At 38.2% G+C, this 16,701-nt stretch overlaps 1 protein-coding gene across 11 annotated transcripts in view; it reads left to right on the top strand.

The window, feature by feature from the left end:
* NAALADL2 (N-acetylated alpha-linked acidic dipeptidase like 2) overlaps positions 1 to 16,701 on the top strand; it is a 412,338-nt gene that overhangs the window by 147,373 nt on the left and 248,264 nt on the right. The window lies entirely within an intron of this gene.

The raw sequence follows: 16,701 nt of genomic DNA, 5'->3' as shown, positions 1-16,701 counted from the left end.
TGTGTAAGTAATGGATTTGGTTACTCTGAAAATGAATGATGTATTTCTCCTACTATGCATGGTTTCAACAGAAAAGATTAGAACTGGACTAAACTACTAGCCACTGCTGTTAAATATTTCTCTGGAGATAATGCAGGTTCTTGACTTGCTGGTTGATTTGACAGGGAATCTGGACGCATTCCTGAGTTTGCCCTGAAAGTTTTGTGTAAGCAAATAATCTCTCTTAATTTGCCTTTTTTAGAGAAAATGAAAAATAATAATCTTCTTCTGGATAGAACCTGATATTTAGCAATATTTCTAGATCTTGAGACGAAAAATAGATTTTTGTTGTCTGCTGCATACACTTTTAAATTACTGTGGAGTTGCTACAGTAAATTACTGCCCCATAAAATGCTGCTTCTCTGTGGCTCGGGAAGGTTTTTTTAGTGTACATGCCACACTTAAAAGATGTACAAATCAAATTATTTGAAAGGCATTATTAGGTTTTGTGTACTCTGCACTGAATAGTAGAGTATCCTTAGCAATGATTATTCATAAATCCCACAATTATCAAAGAATAGCTGCAGAATTAGAGCAGCACTGGCTGCGTTATCCTGTGTTACTACAACAGTATGGAAGCATTTTAATAATAACAAGGGATTTAATTGGTGTAAAGACTTATTTGTGGAATGCTAAACACTTTGGTAGGCAAGGCATTTAAATTGTGCATTACAGGCACCCGGAGTATTATCAGCTAATTAGGGACTGAAAGGGCATATGTAGTGTTAGCAAAGGCTGTTCAACTTCTGCACAGTTGTTTTTCAGTATTAAAATGGCTGGAACAATGATTATAAGTTTTATATTACTTTTAAGTATGGTTTATTACCTTCTGTGAACAGTTTCTAAAACATACTTTTAAGTAGTTTTCAGGGAACAGTGCACAATTAAATTTTTCAGTGAAGGTACTGATCTACAGCTAGAAAATATTGTCAAAGTGTTTGCATTGTAATAGAATGGCGTGAATATTAGATTTGTTTCTAGGAAAAGCTGTTTGTTTATCAACAGCTGCATTTTGTCAGATGGTGGGAAACTATGAATTTAGGTTGATTGGTCCAGATAGAGGAGGAGAAGCATTAATAGGAGTTGGGTACCGTGGGGAGCTCTTCATTATTAACCTGCCAGTTTTAAATTCCATCTGTAAGATACTAATCAAATGCTTTTGACAGTTTAAGCTTTATTGTCACCTTTAAACCTCCACAGAAGGAGGATTTCCTCTGAAATCTGGCTGTGTCTTGCCTAGCTGTTAATTATGCCTAGTGACATATCCTGCTAGTTTCCCCTTCCTTTCAGGCCGCTGTTTGTCTGCAGACTTCTTTTGCTTCCAGGCTACGGTATTTTATTCTCTCCCTTTGCTGTTCCTCACTTTTCATTGAAATTCTTGGCAGAAATGGTGGCCCACACAAGTATTTTATCTTTTGTTCAAACCTTTGGTTGTTTATGAGCAGTCAGCTGTCAAAGCCCCGTGTCTGCTGGTGAGGTACAAAGTTATCCTTGCTGGAGGCTGAGTTTATTTTTCTAAGGAATTAAATGTGTTATCATATAGGTGTGGTGTTGTTGAAAGTAGCTACAATTATGTTATTAATGCTTTACAGGGGAGGAGGATTGTCAGTAAGGAAGCCAGGGTGGATTGTAATTTTGTGAATAAATACCTTTTACTTTGCAGGTGTTTGTGTGAGGCTCAGAGGTGGCTGTCTGTGGGAACTCAAAATGTCCCTCAAACATTTTTAGAAGTTCCAAGTCCAAGTCAAAAGCATTTAAGACCCTAGCAAGCAGCTGAAAACAGCTGTAATTTTAGATTTGAGCCATAGAATGATTTACCAACCTTACAAGAAAAACAAGAAGTCACAAAAGTTTAGATATTATAGTAAAAGTAGTTACAAAGTAAAGAGAAAAAATTTTTAGTACTGTACAGGGGGGTTTTAACACCTATACAGGGGGGTTTCTATTTTATACATAAAGGTAAAAGGTTTTAAGATAGAAAGATCAAGCCTATCGTGTCAGCCCTCTTTCTTCTTCCTTACCTCCATATTTTTAGTGATATTAGCACTTACAGATTAGTTTAAAGTAAAAAAGCACCATTTAATATAAGTAATAAATATTAGAAAAAAAACTGTAACATATAACACGTAATATACCATATAAAAAATAACTACCTGTTGTGGTGCTTGAGCCTCACAATAAAACATATATTTAGCCTACATTAAGTAGATGTTAATGTAACAGACTGTTTTTGTCCTCCAGTATGTTTATTGTACCTTTAAATCAAAACAACTCCAAGTGGCCTAGTTCCCTCTTGCTGTGCTGCTACCAGATTATTTTATTGGTTTTTTTGAGAGTACTGAATTCCCTCACCCAAAAAACTCCTTCACCTATTAGCAAGAGTTGGAATGCATAAGGTGCTTATGGGGGGCAATATTTCTCAAGTACAGCTGAAGGTGAAGGCCTGGCAGTGGGATCTTGTGCAATCATGCTGCTGGCAGGGAAAGGATCTCACCCATTTAAATTTTTTTCTTTATTTTTTTCCTTTTTTTTTTTCCTTTTTTTTTTTCTTTTTTTTTTTTTTTTTTTTTTTTTGGCTCTTCCAGTTGTTGGAGCACCAGCCTTCCAGGGCATTAGGATACAATTTGCTTATCTAATATCTGTAATTAATGCATGAGTGCAGTAGCCTTGTAAAGATGGAAAATTATGAACAGCAATAAGACATTTCTTTTCTGTTATATATTGTACTCTCCAGGCAGATTATTGTTAACCTCAGATGTTTTATGACTTTTTGATAATAGCATAGGGTGTTTTATTCAGGATATTAATTGGAGTTACATTTTCTAATGTAGAAGTTCATTCTGTCCTTCATTAAATAAGCTAAAATTGCACTATTTGTCAGTTTATGGTTCTAACAGCTCTTTATTTTTTATAAAGAGTTGTGTAGGAGGGAAATCAGATTTATTGTCCTGTATGCTGCTAGTCTGGGACAGGCAGAATTAGACAGGAGAAACATCACAATCTCACAGCTCAGCATAAAGCTAGAAAATAACTCCAGGACCAGTGATTTTTTTTCCTGTTTTGGTTGAAGAATCTATTAAATGGAAGTACATAAGAGAGTTTTAAAAGAAATTGATTTCCTTACTAACAATGTTTTCTTGCCTGAATAAGGGTTTAGTCGTATTGGTGGGAAACAAAATTGATGAACCTTTAACATCAAATGGTATAGAAACAGTGATTAGAAACCATTTGCCTACAGCTTAGAAGACAAAAATTTAGATCGCTGCAGCTCAGGCTTGGGGAAGGTGGCTGTGCCTACATTCACAGGTGCTCTTCCAAGTGAAAGCCAAGCAACACCAGCACTTTTAGCAGCACTGGCTTTTTACAGACCCTGTTTTTATTTTGCTATTGTGTTTGTGTGGAAGTTGCATGACAGCAGCAGTGGTGCGCAGGCAGTAATGTAGATCTGAGATGTGCTGTAGCTCACTAATTCCAAGGATTTCTGTTGGTGACATCAGTCACCTGTTAAGCAGGAGACCTTTATTGTGTATCTGCTTTGGTGATTTAAATCCATGGAGGATTTGCTGGCTGGAAAAGCTGTGTCACATTATTCTGTCAGGTAACTTTACCCAAATTGAAGATTTATTTTTTTTTTAAGACACATTTTTAAACATAAAACAAATACATCGCTAAATAGAGCAGTGCAGTTATTCATTGGATTGCATTTATTACATAATTCCTTTAAAGGGAAACCAATTATTTGATTGTTCTCACCTACGAAAAAATATCAATTAGCATGCCAGACTAATTAATCTTCTCTAGAAGGTAACAATCAAATACAGCACATTTCCTCCCATAAGAAGACAGTGCTTGTAAAGGTCACCATTTAGCTGTGCACCTCCTTTTATTGCACTTTCTCAAAAAAAGAGGAGATGGAAGGAGGGGTTGAATGATGAGAACTCAGTTCTTTCTAATGCTTAATAAACTTAACCTTTATCATGGTATTGAACTTGATGATCCTGCATGAAAGAGGAGTGCATGCTGCTTTAGAGGCATTTGTGCTGACTGTTAGTTAATCATTTTTATTTGCTTTATGGCTACGACATGGAATATTTATTAAAATTCTTCAGAGCATAGTAAATATGAAGAGAAGCTAAAGCAGCAGAGGAAGAAGGATTGTTCCTCTGAGAAGAGGGGGGTGTGTGGGTACAAGTGACTGCAGGGGGATGTATGTTAACTACAAAAAGATCTCCTCCTGAGCAGTCATCCTGCTATCTGATTCTGGACATAACTTCTTGAGGTTCAGATAGTGCAAAATATGTGATTTATACTGGTTGGGGTTTTTTTCCCCTAGGTTTTTCCACTGTAATAAATAGTTAAAGAAATTTGTCATGATTGAAAAGAAGTATTGAATATTTTCTGCCTGCATGTAGAAAGTGTGTGAGAAAACAATCATTTTGAAAAAAAAAAAAAAAAAGATTAAAAATAAATATAAATTGCGAAGAGGTATTCTCAAAGCCCATCAAATTCAAAGCTTTCAAATTTCATCCCTGATCAGGTATCATTTATTGCTGCATTGTAGGGAGTTAAGTATCTTTCCTCAAGCAGCCTATAATTCTTCATCATACATGGTATGCTAAGTTGCTTTAGGAGGTAACTAGAGAATGAATTTCTTTTATTGCTGATCCCAAAGTAGTGCCCAGAAATTCATAGGTTCCATAAGCATTTCTAAAGATCCATTAAAATCATCCTAACTATGATGGATGGCAGGATGCTCTGGTTTACGTCATGCTCCTCGTCTGTACTAAAATTAAGCTTTTGTTTCCTTAACTGAATATTAAATTTATTTTATTCCTCGGCAGACTAGACTTTCAGCAAATATAAATCTCACTTTTATTTGCAACAGGTGCTAACCTCACTCAAAATAGACACCCATACTGTGACTCTTTTCCCAAGAGATTTAAGCACCTTTGCCACACGGTGCTGATTGTGCCATAAATGGGATCTCTGTGGATTGAACTGAAAATGTGGGAACCTGAGTTCCTGCTGGCAGGTTGGCTGTCTGTGCAATATTAGGGATGAGAATTCTGCAGACAGTTCCTCAGGGCTGGACTGTCACTTGGAACTGAGAAGAATATAAAAAGTATAAAATAACTTTTTTTCTCATCTCTTGCTTGTGTGTTTTTCTCAGAGAAGGCACTGGAGGTGACAAGTGTGTTTACCAGGCAGGGATGGAAATAGGACATGACAAAGATAATAAATCCCCTACAATTTTGTGCTTTTTCTGTTCTGCCTCTGGTTTCAGATCAATTTTTGTCTTTTTCCCAACTTGCTTTTCTTTCCCATGATGTGTAGCAATCAACATCCTAGATGCAGAATGTGTGTTCACTGCCTCAGGGGTCCATCCAGCATCACTGTTTTTGGCCCCTTTGGGCTGGGAAGTGAGGGCAGGGCTGGTGCCAGCAGTGCAGGGGAGCCCTTTGTCCCCTCAGCTGTGCAGCAAAGCCAGGGACTGCTCCAAGAGCTCCAACAGCTCCAGCAGCAGCTCTCTGAAGATGCCCCACCTCTGAGCTTGTTTTGGGGATGTCAATCATTTGTAATATTTGGCTTGTCAGTCAGTGCCAGCCTTCCCAGATAATGTGAAGTGGGGCTGGAAAGGCTCCTTCACGTTGAAGCCTCTTTAGTCACTGACAGTTTTGGTACAGAAAACATCCATCAGCATCACTGGTGGGAGGGAGCTGTGCTGTTCTGTCAAATTCCAGTGCTCCTGATTAGTGGATTTGGTTGTTGTTGTTGTGTTCATCTTCTCCCCCAGGAAACTCACAGGATCACTTGTGTGACACTGTGTTGGCTTCAAGGGACATAATTTGTGGCTTATTCCCAAACCTGTGGAGCCTGATGTTTGCTCTCCAGGAGCAGCAAGTGTCAGAAAGCTGCTTTTGGGCTGAGTTTATTTCCCTGAGAAATACATGTACAAAACTTCTTGCTTCCTTGTGTGCACCTTTATAGATGAAGTAAAATGTGCTGGCAATTTCTGCTTTAATTTTTGTGTGGGCAGCTGTTACATTTATATAAGTATCACTTCTTTTGAGAAATTTCTAGGAGATGTAAAGTTTAAATTCTCTACTGGAAGGTAATTCTGGCTTTTGTAACAGCCTTGCATCTCCCATCCTGTCAGTGTGCTTTGCCTGCCACATGCTTGAGCTTGTCTCGCTGCTCTTACAAATCCAACTCTCCTGCAGCCACCAGCTGACAGAAAGGAGTCAATTTCTAACAGAATAAATGTAAAATAAAACAAAAGTAAAATGCAAAGCTTCCATCAGTTGAGTTTTTTTCATAGAAACCAGGGAGGATAAATGGTAACGACTGTCTTCAGTGAGGTCATCTGTCAAACAACCCATTAAACAGACTTATTATTTCTGGCCAGAGGGATAAAAGGAAAGATGGAAATGTCTCAGTTTGGGATATTTGAATGTAAGCAAGACTGCCAGCCCTGAGGAGCATCCTGTGGCAATGAGAGACTGCCTGAGGTAGCCACAAACACTCCTGCTCTGCAGAAAACTCCTTTTCTTGTAGTTTGGAGCCTGTTTGATGGGTTATAATGGCTCTGTGGACTCTGTCCAGGTGCTGGCAAAGGGCTTCTCCAGTAGCTCAGGGCTGCTCCTCTGCAGGGCTGGTCTGGATTCTCCACAGGGAGATCTGCTGGGAGCTGCTGGGACCCTCTCCCTGTGCCTCACTCTGCCATTCCCTGCTCTGGGCAGCAAATCCCCCTTCTTAAACTCAAATAAACTAAGAAAATAATCCTCATCACCACAAAACCCACCAAACCAAACACTAATAATAATAATTAAAAACCCAAACCACAGCTAAATCAAACTAAAGCAGCTCAAACGCAGCATTTCTGAGATCATGGGAAACCCTTTCAGAATCCCATTTCCACCATCTCCTCGTATGCTGAACAGACATTTTTTGAGGACATAGTAGCCTTTTCTCCCTGCACAGCATTCCTATAGCACTTCCCAGCTTCCTTGGATGTTTTGGGCAATTTCCAGAAGTTGTGGGGGACCTTACCACTCAGCCTGAAAGGAAGTTGTGTGTCCAGGTGGAGCTCGGTCTCTTCTCAAGGGAACAAGTGACAGGACCAGAGGAAATAGCCTCAAGTTGCACCAGGGGATGTTCAGGTTGGATGCTAGGAAAACTTTCTTCACTAAAGAGGTTGTCAGGCACTGGAACAGGTTGTCCAGGGAAGTGACCATCCCTGGAAGTGTTCAAAAGGGATGTGGATGTGGCACTTAGGGATGTTTTAGTGCTGGTTTAATTGCTGGACTTGATGGAGTTCTTTTCCAACCTCAATGATTGTATGAGTTTATTAAGAGTTAATGTAAATAAACCGATCTCGGCCTGATACAGCTATATATATATAAATGATACAAATTTTATTCTATAAATGTATTTTATTATATAAATTTGTATCTACTACACAAGATTTATGGAAACTGTGTTTTTGCTGTGGTAGCTAAAGCAACTTTGTCAAACTTTATGGAATGATGAAAGTATGTGACTTCTGTGTATGTAAAAAGGAGGTCTAGAAGTTTAGTGTTGAGGTTGCCTCCATTAACTACTAAGGCAATTTTATTGAACATGTGAAAGAGTTAAAATGTTAATTTTTCAGCTTGAAAAGTTGGGTTTTGTCTACTAGATATTTGGATATTCAGTTAAGTGGCTGTATAGTAAATATTAGAGGTATGTTAATATACTTAGTGTAACTCACCATGTCCAGGTTTTCTATAAAAGGACTCATGTTTTTTACTAGAAAAGTAACATATATGTCAGAGGGAAAACTCTGTAAAATATGAAGAATTTCTTCGTGACTTTTTAATAAGGAGAGGTAAAGCTGTTTGCATGCAGGATGTCCTTTCTCATCTGCTGCAAATATTTTATACACCTCTGTCTGTAGTATCAACAATACCTTTCCATGGCTTGCTACTTCTGTGAATAATCAGGGACCAGTCTCTTTTGCAGTGCATTTGATTTGAAAAGATTTGTTACTGGAATGATATTACAGCTTGCAAATATTTCAGTCAGCTTTAATATAATTTTTTATAGTATGCTAGAATGAAGCTGCAGTCTAAAATAATTTTACATCATGAGCAGTTCTAAGTGAAACTACTTGCAGATTATTTCCATCACATAAGTGCAAGAAAGAATCTGTTTCTGCCTAAATAATATTTAAGTCCATTACCTTAGGAGAAAACAGTCATTTCAAGCTTTAGCACCTGAGTGGTGCTGAACTTCAGTGATGATGATTTTTGGTTATCAAAGTGCTGCCTTCTCAGGAGAAACCTTACTGCAAACAAAGCTTGGGAGCCTCGCTAACAGGTCCTGGATGGGCACAGTCCAACACACTGAAGGCTGGTGGTGCAGCAGCTTGGCTTGCTGAAGTTTTGGAAGTGGATATAAATTTGTTTAAATACGATTTTATATCTATGTAGGTGCACACACATGTTTCTGATACATATGCATATACATACATATATATAAACATGCAATATCCTTTCTTGCAAAGGTGGACATAATGTTTTTGTGCTTTAGAAATCACAACCCAAATTGCTGCCTTTGGGGGATTCAGAGGTCTGGGACCTTCCCTTCTCCACCTGCTGCTCCTGCAGTGCAAAAAAGCCCAGTTTGGAGCAGCTTTCCTGTGTGTTGCCTTGCAGATCTGATGTGCTTTGTTTTTATAGGTCAGACAGTGTTTGAGTGAAAGATGTGCTGGGCAAATACCAATCCTTTAAATACCTTGGGATTGATGCTGCCAGTGTTCAGAGGGAGTTGGCTGAATCGTGATTATAGTCATTAGAAAAATGAGCAAACAGTGCAGCCCCCAGTTATAAAATTACCTGGATTCATGTGAACATGTCTGAGTTGAGAAAAGATACTTGTGTGTGTGTTTAAGTCTTCATTGCTGTGGAATTAAATAAGCTTATTGGCCTCAGGATCTTTGACATTGAATTGCTGAATTTTGAGACTGGGGTTGTTGCCTGAGTAGGTCAAGGAAAATAAATATCTATTTACATTCACAAATTTTTAAATGTCATTTGATTTATGTAATATTCACTGGGAGAAAAAAAAAACTTTTTTCTTAGTTATTTCTTTGTTTTTTTCTGTGAAAACTGAATCCTTAGAAAAAATTCAACACACAGCCTGGTTTCCAGGCTTTTTCTTTTAACATTTACTGTTAGCTTCTGCAGAAATATTTCATGCATGTTCTAGAAAGTTGCCTTTAAACTTGGTGAAATGATAGCCTTGAAAGGATTTAGTGTAGTGCAAGGCTGCCAGATAACTTGGGCTGCCACTGCAGCAATAGGAAATTTCATCTCTCCAAGGCTTCTGCTCCATGGGGTTGTTACTGGAACAAGAACTGAACAAATATAAAGTCATCTCACATGTGGAGAACTTTATTTGGCAATGCAGTTTTGATTTTACAGTTGGCTCTGGAAATGTGGCATTTTTAAATTGCTGTTGTATTAAATCTTTGGGCCAAGTCTTCAGATGTTAATCTTGATTTTGTTTCTGCCCTATTATTTTGAAGTGTTAAGTCACCTTTGTGGGGAATGCCAAGGTCTGCTGAGTAAGCAATGGCAGATTTGGCATATTTTGGGTGGCTGGGATGGCAAATTTGGCATATTTTGGGTGGTTGGGTTGTGTGAGCAGTGTGGCAGCCCCTCTCTGTACCCAGCCCTCAGTTCACACCTGGGAGCTGCTCTGGGTGTGCCTGCAGGTGAGAGGCAGCATCCCATGGCCCTGTAAAGCTGATTTAGCACTGCCCGAGGGGCTGGGAGCTGTATCCTTGGTGCTCTGCTCCCCAGGGACACAGGGACTGTTCTTAGCAGAAAACACTAAACTGCTGTTCACGTTTTGCTGTAAGATCAGGGCTTTTATGTCACCAAAGCTGTTGTAGCTCTGAAGTACTTGCATTTTAAAAATTGAAGATAAAGATGTACCTACAGCAATTCTGTTGTTAAATTTCTTTATGGTACCTAAACCGAGCCGTATTTTCAGTACTTCAGTGGAAACAAACACTGATTTTTCTTTATGTATTCTAGACCTCTGGCTGCCTGCAATTCAGTCCATGAAGTCTAATTTTCTTGCAGAACAGAGATTAGTAAAATAGAATGATTAACAGGATCCAAATCAGATATTTTAGTGTACTGAAACCTATGTGTGTATATGAGAAGAAAATAAAACCTTTCAAGTGTCAACCAGCATGTAAAATTACCTGTCAGTGTAAGATATGAGTATGTCTTTTGTTGAGATATAGTAGGTACACATGAAATCTGCCAATAAACTTGTGGTTTTTAGGATTTTTAACTTTTTGTCCTTCTCTACAGATGGATATGCAGTAGTTTCATGGTTTTAATATATTATTTTATATATATATGGTAATAACAGAAGTATGAATGTTCTGTGAGGATCAACAATGTATTTTTTAAAAATATGATACTTTTGTTCTCCATTAAAGTTTATGGGAATTCCTAGACGTCTGTTAATGATCCCAGTATTTTGCAGTGCTTGAAAATTAGATTTTAAGCCAGAAAAGGGGCTTATTTCAATTCCCTAAACCAGAATAACTTTCACACTTTTGAAACTCTTGAGAGTGCTATTAGCTATTCAGCTTCCATAGTAAAAAAAATCCCAAAAACTCAAGACAAACAAACCCCCCAGAAAAGCTCCTACTGGCTTGAACATGCCCTGAGTTATTCAAAGCTAAAATATTGAAATAGAATAATTTTTTTCATGTTTATTTTACAGCATAGGTATCTTTTTAAGATAAGATGTGAACAACTCTGTAATACTACATCTAAATTGTATGAGGAGGTGTCTTCTCAGTTCATGCCAGATCAATACAAAGTTCTTACTTTAATAACAAAATGGCAGATTTTTTTTTTCTTTTCTGTTTTGTCTAAACTCATTTTTGTGAGTTACTTGGACCATTTTTCATCAGAACCAAGGCTGGGAGGAAATGATGTGTTGGTATATTAAGGTCTAATGCATGTTTATACATTTTGACTTTAGAAGTCCACGTTGTTCACAGAAAATGTAGGGAATCATTATATTCGGAATAAAAGTGCTGACAAAGGGTTGGGTAGTCAGACATTAAGTAATCTCAGACCTCTCAGGAGTCTGTGTGAATACTGAATGTTATTAGTTTGGGCATGTGGAAATCTCAGACCTGCAAATTTCTTCTTGGACTAGTGACACTTGGGAGAGAGGTTGGTTTGGTTTTGTTTGTACAAGAGCACAGTGCTTTATGAAATCCATCTGCTGGCTCAGCACTAATTTCAAGCTCTGAATCTGTAGACATATTGCCAAAAAGCAACCTGTGTTGCTGAGATATTCCCTTTCATGCAAGTGGGTATGGGTTTATTACTCCAGCAGCTCTTTTGAAGAGGATCAGCCAGATCAATTGAAAAATGTCTGTATAAAGTTAGAAAGGCACATGCAGGCATATAAATCTCATTTTTTGGTGGGTTTTCCTTAACCCTTTCACTCCTAATTAATAAAGGACTAATGAGATATTTTGTGATTTTAGTACCTTTGCATGTTTTGGTTGTTGGTTCATTGTTAACATGGGCAACTCAGGAATTGTTATGAAGGAATTCTTGTATATGAGATGTAGGAATGTCTCAGCTTTCCTCCCAGGGCTTCTCAGGAATGATATGAGGCATTAAAAGTTCATAGTGTAGCCGCAGTTGTGTTTGCATCAGTTACAAATGGGGGTGCTGCTGCTCCTACTTGGCTATTAAAAACCAAATTTGCCTGTTTTTCTGCAGTGTGACAAGGGAAATTAGAGAACATCTAATACTGTTCTAGTCTGAATATTTGACCAAGTAACTGCTAAAATGTCAAATGCTATTCAGGCATGTTCTGCAGGAATGTGGCATTTTTGGATGTTTGTGTTAGTGCATTGTAAATGTTAACAAAAATAATCATGATGAGTCATTGAAATTTCTTGTACATGAGTTAAGTCAGAATAATGCAAGGAACTATACAACTTTGAAAGAATTTTAAATGTTATTTTTAATATTAGCAGGGCTTTAAAAAAAAATGTTTCAAAGAAGTGTCTCTTTGCACTGCACTGTGTCCCTTTAAATTCTGAGCCTCTCTGCTGGGCTACTGCTCCTTCTCCTTCTAAACATGGTGCTGCCTTCATTGTGCTTCATCTCACTGTGCCACCTCTGACCATTAATGCAAATTGGAGGCCAGATAAGAGTTGCTCTGGATTTAAATTGGTGCAAATCACAGCAGAATCTGTCTCCAGTTCATATTAATGACTGCAAGTGGGAGAAGCTGCCTGAACAGAGAGGAGGCTCTAATGAGACCATGTTCCTTCACCCGTAGCCATATCTCTGCCACCTAATCTCTTTTCTAGACTGTGGAATCAAGTTCACTTAATTGTATTTTCAGTTAAAGTCTGCAAAGTGCAAATGTGGGAATAAACAAGGAATCACGTTTGCATGTTCAAGTGTCTTTCTCTTTAAATTCAGTGCTTACATTTTTCTTGGTAATTGCACTGGAATTGTTCTGTGCACGCATGGCTGCTCGGGGGGGCGGGGGAAGGAATTTTAGTTCTGCTTCTTGGAGCACCTGGGGCATTGCAAGAGCCCACAGTCACTCGGGCCTTTTCCTCTAGAGGAAGTTCAAATAGAAACCAAGAGAATATTTGTTTGTCCGTGCTGCTGTTAATAGCAGAGTGAGATTTCTGTGCTAAGGCACCGTCTGTCAGCAAAGCAAACACAGCATGTTGTGATGTTTGTGTGCCTGACTAAGGGCAGTATTTATTTCATCCTTGGAGAGCTTGCATGGAGGACAGAATTCCCACTGTGTCAGAAAGGATCTGCAGCAGATACCCTAGACTCCCTTCTTTGATAAAGTACCTTTTGTCAGCAAGTGTGGATGTTGAAAATTAGCAGTTCCTTCAGCACAAAAACCTTGACATTGACTATAATTGAGGAGGTTAGTGTCGGCATGTTCGTAAGTATTACCTGTCATTTGAAATATGACAGTGCTGTAACTGCAGGACCTTGGGGACTTCACTGCTCTGGCACTGCCATCTGACTGCCTTGGAGTCTGTGAGACAGCTTCCGAGCACTTCGACCCTGAGATAATTAACATGGCCCTGGAGGCTTCTGCCTTTTGCTTTTCTGCACTTGTTGTTTAATAAGATGTTTGTTGCTCTGCTTGTCTTTGATGCAGTGGTGTGCCATTAGGGACACGAGGTCCTTCACATGCTGTCACAGCTAGTGGGTTTAGGTAATGCTGTCTGTGCAGCCCTTCCTTTAAATTCCAGCAAATTAAAATATTATCATCAATTAGCCAGCTCTGCTCGGTGGCTCGCTCTGTTTCTGAGGGGATGCACGTATTTGTGGTGTGTGAAAGCAAGGTGAGAGGTAGGGAGAATATACAACTCAATTGCCAGGGAAGAAGTCAGGTTTCAAGCAATGTCAAATGCTAAAATGATATCATAGGATGCAGAGATGAAAGGCAGCTCTTTTGGAGAGGGAGGGGTTGTTGCTGTCTGGGAGGTGCAGCCTTAGGGTGGAAGGTTATCAGTTGTCTGTGCTCAGAGACTGTTGTTTTAATCACTTTCATTAATCAAGATCATGGTGGTTTAGCCCATAAAGTGGTTTTGGTGTTTTACTGAAAGCAAAATATGTTTTTAAAGAGAAAGGAGAGAAACCAAAAACCAGAAAAGTTCGGAGCATCTTTGTGTAGACAAGCTGAGCACCACTGGTTTTACTTTTCCGCTCTGTGAAACAATGTTTTAAAGGGTTGTGAAAAATTCAGCTTTGTTGCTCCAGAGAGATTCATGCTAATACTTGACAGCTCCCATGGCTGAGCTGCTTTTTGAATACTGTAAGAACTCAAAGCAACATTAAATCTAAATAATAAACTCCAGAGGATGGCATGGTAGAGCCAGGGTGCTCCCACAAAAGGGCATTTTTAGCCACAACAAAAGCTTTACAAAGTCATCTTGTTTCTAGAGAATTGTCTGTTTGAAGCAAAAAAAAAACCCCAAAAAACCTTAAGATAGTCTCCTTCAGGGTGTTTTTATTTTTTTTAAACAGTTGTCCTCTTTTGTGTGTGTTTATTTCTGAAAGAACCAACAAATGAGCATAACCTGGAATGTGCAACATCAGAGAGCCATGGTTATAGCATTTAGCTTTTAATTTCATCATGTAAGAACAAATGGAACTGGAAAGGTATCTCATTACACCCATTTAGTTTGAAATACTCATAATCTGTCTTGCTTGTGGAGAGCATAATTTAGAATTAGAACTGTGAAACAATGCCAAATAGTATTGAAAAGGGAGTTTGGCTGGTTTAGAGGAGTGCTTTGAGTGGAGAAGTTTGGAAAATGCCATCAAATAAAGTTGCAGATATTGAAAAAGATTATTTTATACACCACATTCCACCCATAAGGACTACAGTGCAATAATGTCTTTCTAGTTCCTGAGTGTATTATTTCCACTGTCATGCTAATATAGAATGAAAAAGGGAAATACCACAGTTTTCTTCTAATAATCCAGCATTATTTTGGGAGTTAAAGCCAAGATGACTGAAAGCTACACTATTCTAAAGACTCATTCTCCAGTTCCTTTACATTATGAATATAAATATCTTCTCAGTTATAGACATCAGGCTTTCATTGTATAGCCCACCATTAGGCATAAAACATATGAGAAAGCTGACTGCATTAGGCTTTGAAAGAGCACTGATTTACAGCTCTTCTGTAACCTTACTTTGCAAATATTAAGGGAATAGTAAAGGGAAAAGGTATTGAGAATTCTACTTAAATATATTCATCTTTGACTTCCATGTAGGAGTTTGGCTGATATGGACTTTATTTATTTTTTTTTTTTCTCTAAACAACAAGTCCAGCATTTGTTGTTGAGTCCTAGCCTGACGGATCACAGGAGTATTTTGACAATTCCTAATTGATCCTTTTCTCCCTTAGAAAACCCCATTATTGGAGAGGAAGAATTATTTTCTCAGTAATGATGATGAAGTGCAGGATATTGATCAACTATGGCTTATATTGTACTAATTCTTGCTCGGATTTCAGTCAGCAGTGATAGGAGACTTGAGAAGGAGATGTGATCCAAAACCTCACTGGGGTGGGTGGGCTGTTCCTTGGGTCACAGCCACAGGGCCTCTCGAGTCAGGATTTTATATGGGAGTTGTGGAGGGAATACTGGAGGATGTCAGAAGGCTTCCAGTGGTGGTAAGAACCATACTGTACACATAAATATCCTTTTTCACAGAGCCATTTAACTTTTATTTATCAGAAGCCTATGAAGTTCTGTCAATTTTCCTAGTGAATGGTAGAAAATAGATAGAATTAAGTGAGTAAAATTAACAGTAATAAAGTTAGGGAAGCATGAAATTAAAAAAGTGATTGCAGTAACAAGGTATAAAAGTTTTTCAGGAAAAATAATACCCTTTTGACTTGGTGAAAAACAGTGTTAGTACTACTTATTAAAAAAGAATATATTTAGATGAACAGTATCACATCAATGAAGTCTTCATACTTTTTGGATTTAGCTACTCTATTCTATTTGATTATCTCAAATTAATGTACTTTACAACTGCTAATCAATTTGTTCTTCTCATTTTAATGATAGGTAAGTATTGCCAGCTTGCTTTTGAAAAAGAAAAAAGATAGAAACTGAGGCTTATGAGATAAGTGGAAAGAATCCATTAAAAAGGCCTTTAGTTTCAGGTTCTTGAGGGTGTGTAGCTCAAAAAAAAAAATGGTGTAGTGCTCAGTATTTGCTGATACCTTCAAGTAGCAGTCAGGTGCTTCAGTTTATACAGTGGCAACTCAAAACAAAATATGTATACATCCCCTGAAACATCACCTCATTGCTCCGAGGGAGAGCATGCTACCAAGGATGAAAGAAATAATTATTTCTGCATTTTTTCCCTTTTGCCCCACAAATTTTCATGTGCTCTTCACAAATTTCTCCACAAAGGGAATGGAAGAGGAGTGAGTGTGAAGGAATAGGAGTCAGGAGGAGCACTCAAGTTACACATTGCAATATCATCATTATTCCAAGAGATGGATTTGGATTTGAATTGTCTTGGGAATGGAGGCTCTGTTAAACTGGTGAGATAATGGACTTGTGTTTAGGTCAAGAGAGAGTTGGAAGGACTGAGGGAGATCTTCTCCACACTGGCATAGCTCAGTTTTCTTTTTACGAGGTCTTGTATGTGAATCCCACCTTGAGAGATTTGTCCATATCCCCCTCCACAAATTTTCATAGTTTACAAGTGCAAGGATCAGTAAAGCCCAGTAAAACCTTGGTGTAAGACTGAAAAGCAAGAACATCATGGTTTGTGCTACACAAACACAATGTTATGATAGTGTTGACTTTTTGTACAGTGATGTGGTAAATACCATTTCACTAAAATAATATATTTGAATAACTCTTGATTCTTTCTCCCAAAGATTATCATTAACAGATCCTCAAAAATTTAGAGAGAAGAGATATTCAAAGGAGTGTCATTTTAATGCAGTTTTCACAGCAATAATGTTTCCTCGCAAATTGGTAATCAAGTTATTGTGAGATACTTTGCTTTCACACTTGTCCAGTGGCTTGGTGCTTTAGGTGTTAAACAGCT

This window comes from Taeniopygia guttata, chromosome 9 (genome assembly GCF_048771995.1).
Source record: "Taeniopygia guttata chromosome 9, bTaeGut7.mat, whole genome shotgun sequence".
Lineage (NCBI taxonomy): Eukaryota > Metazoa > Chordata > Aves > Passeriformes > Estrildidae > Taeniopygia > Taeniopygia guttata.
Note: the sequence above shows the minus strand (reverse complement) of the source record. Positions and strands in the feature narration are given on the sequence as shown.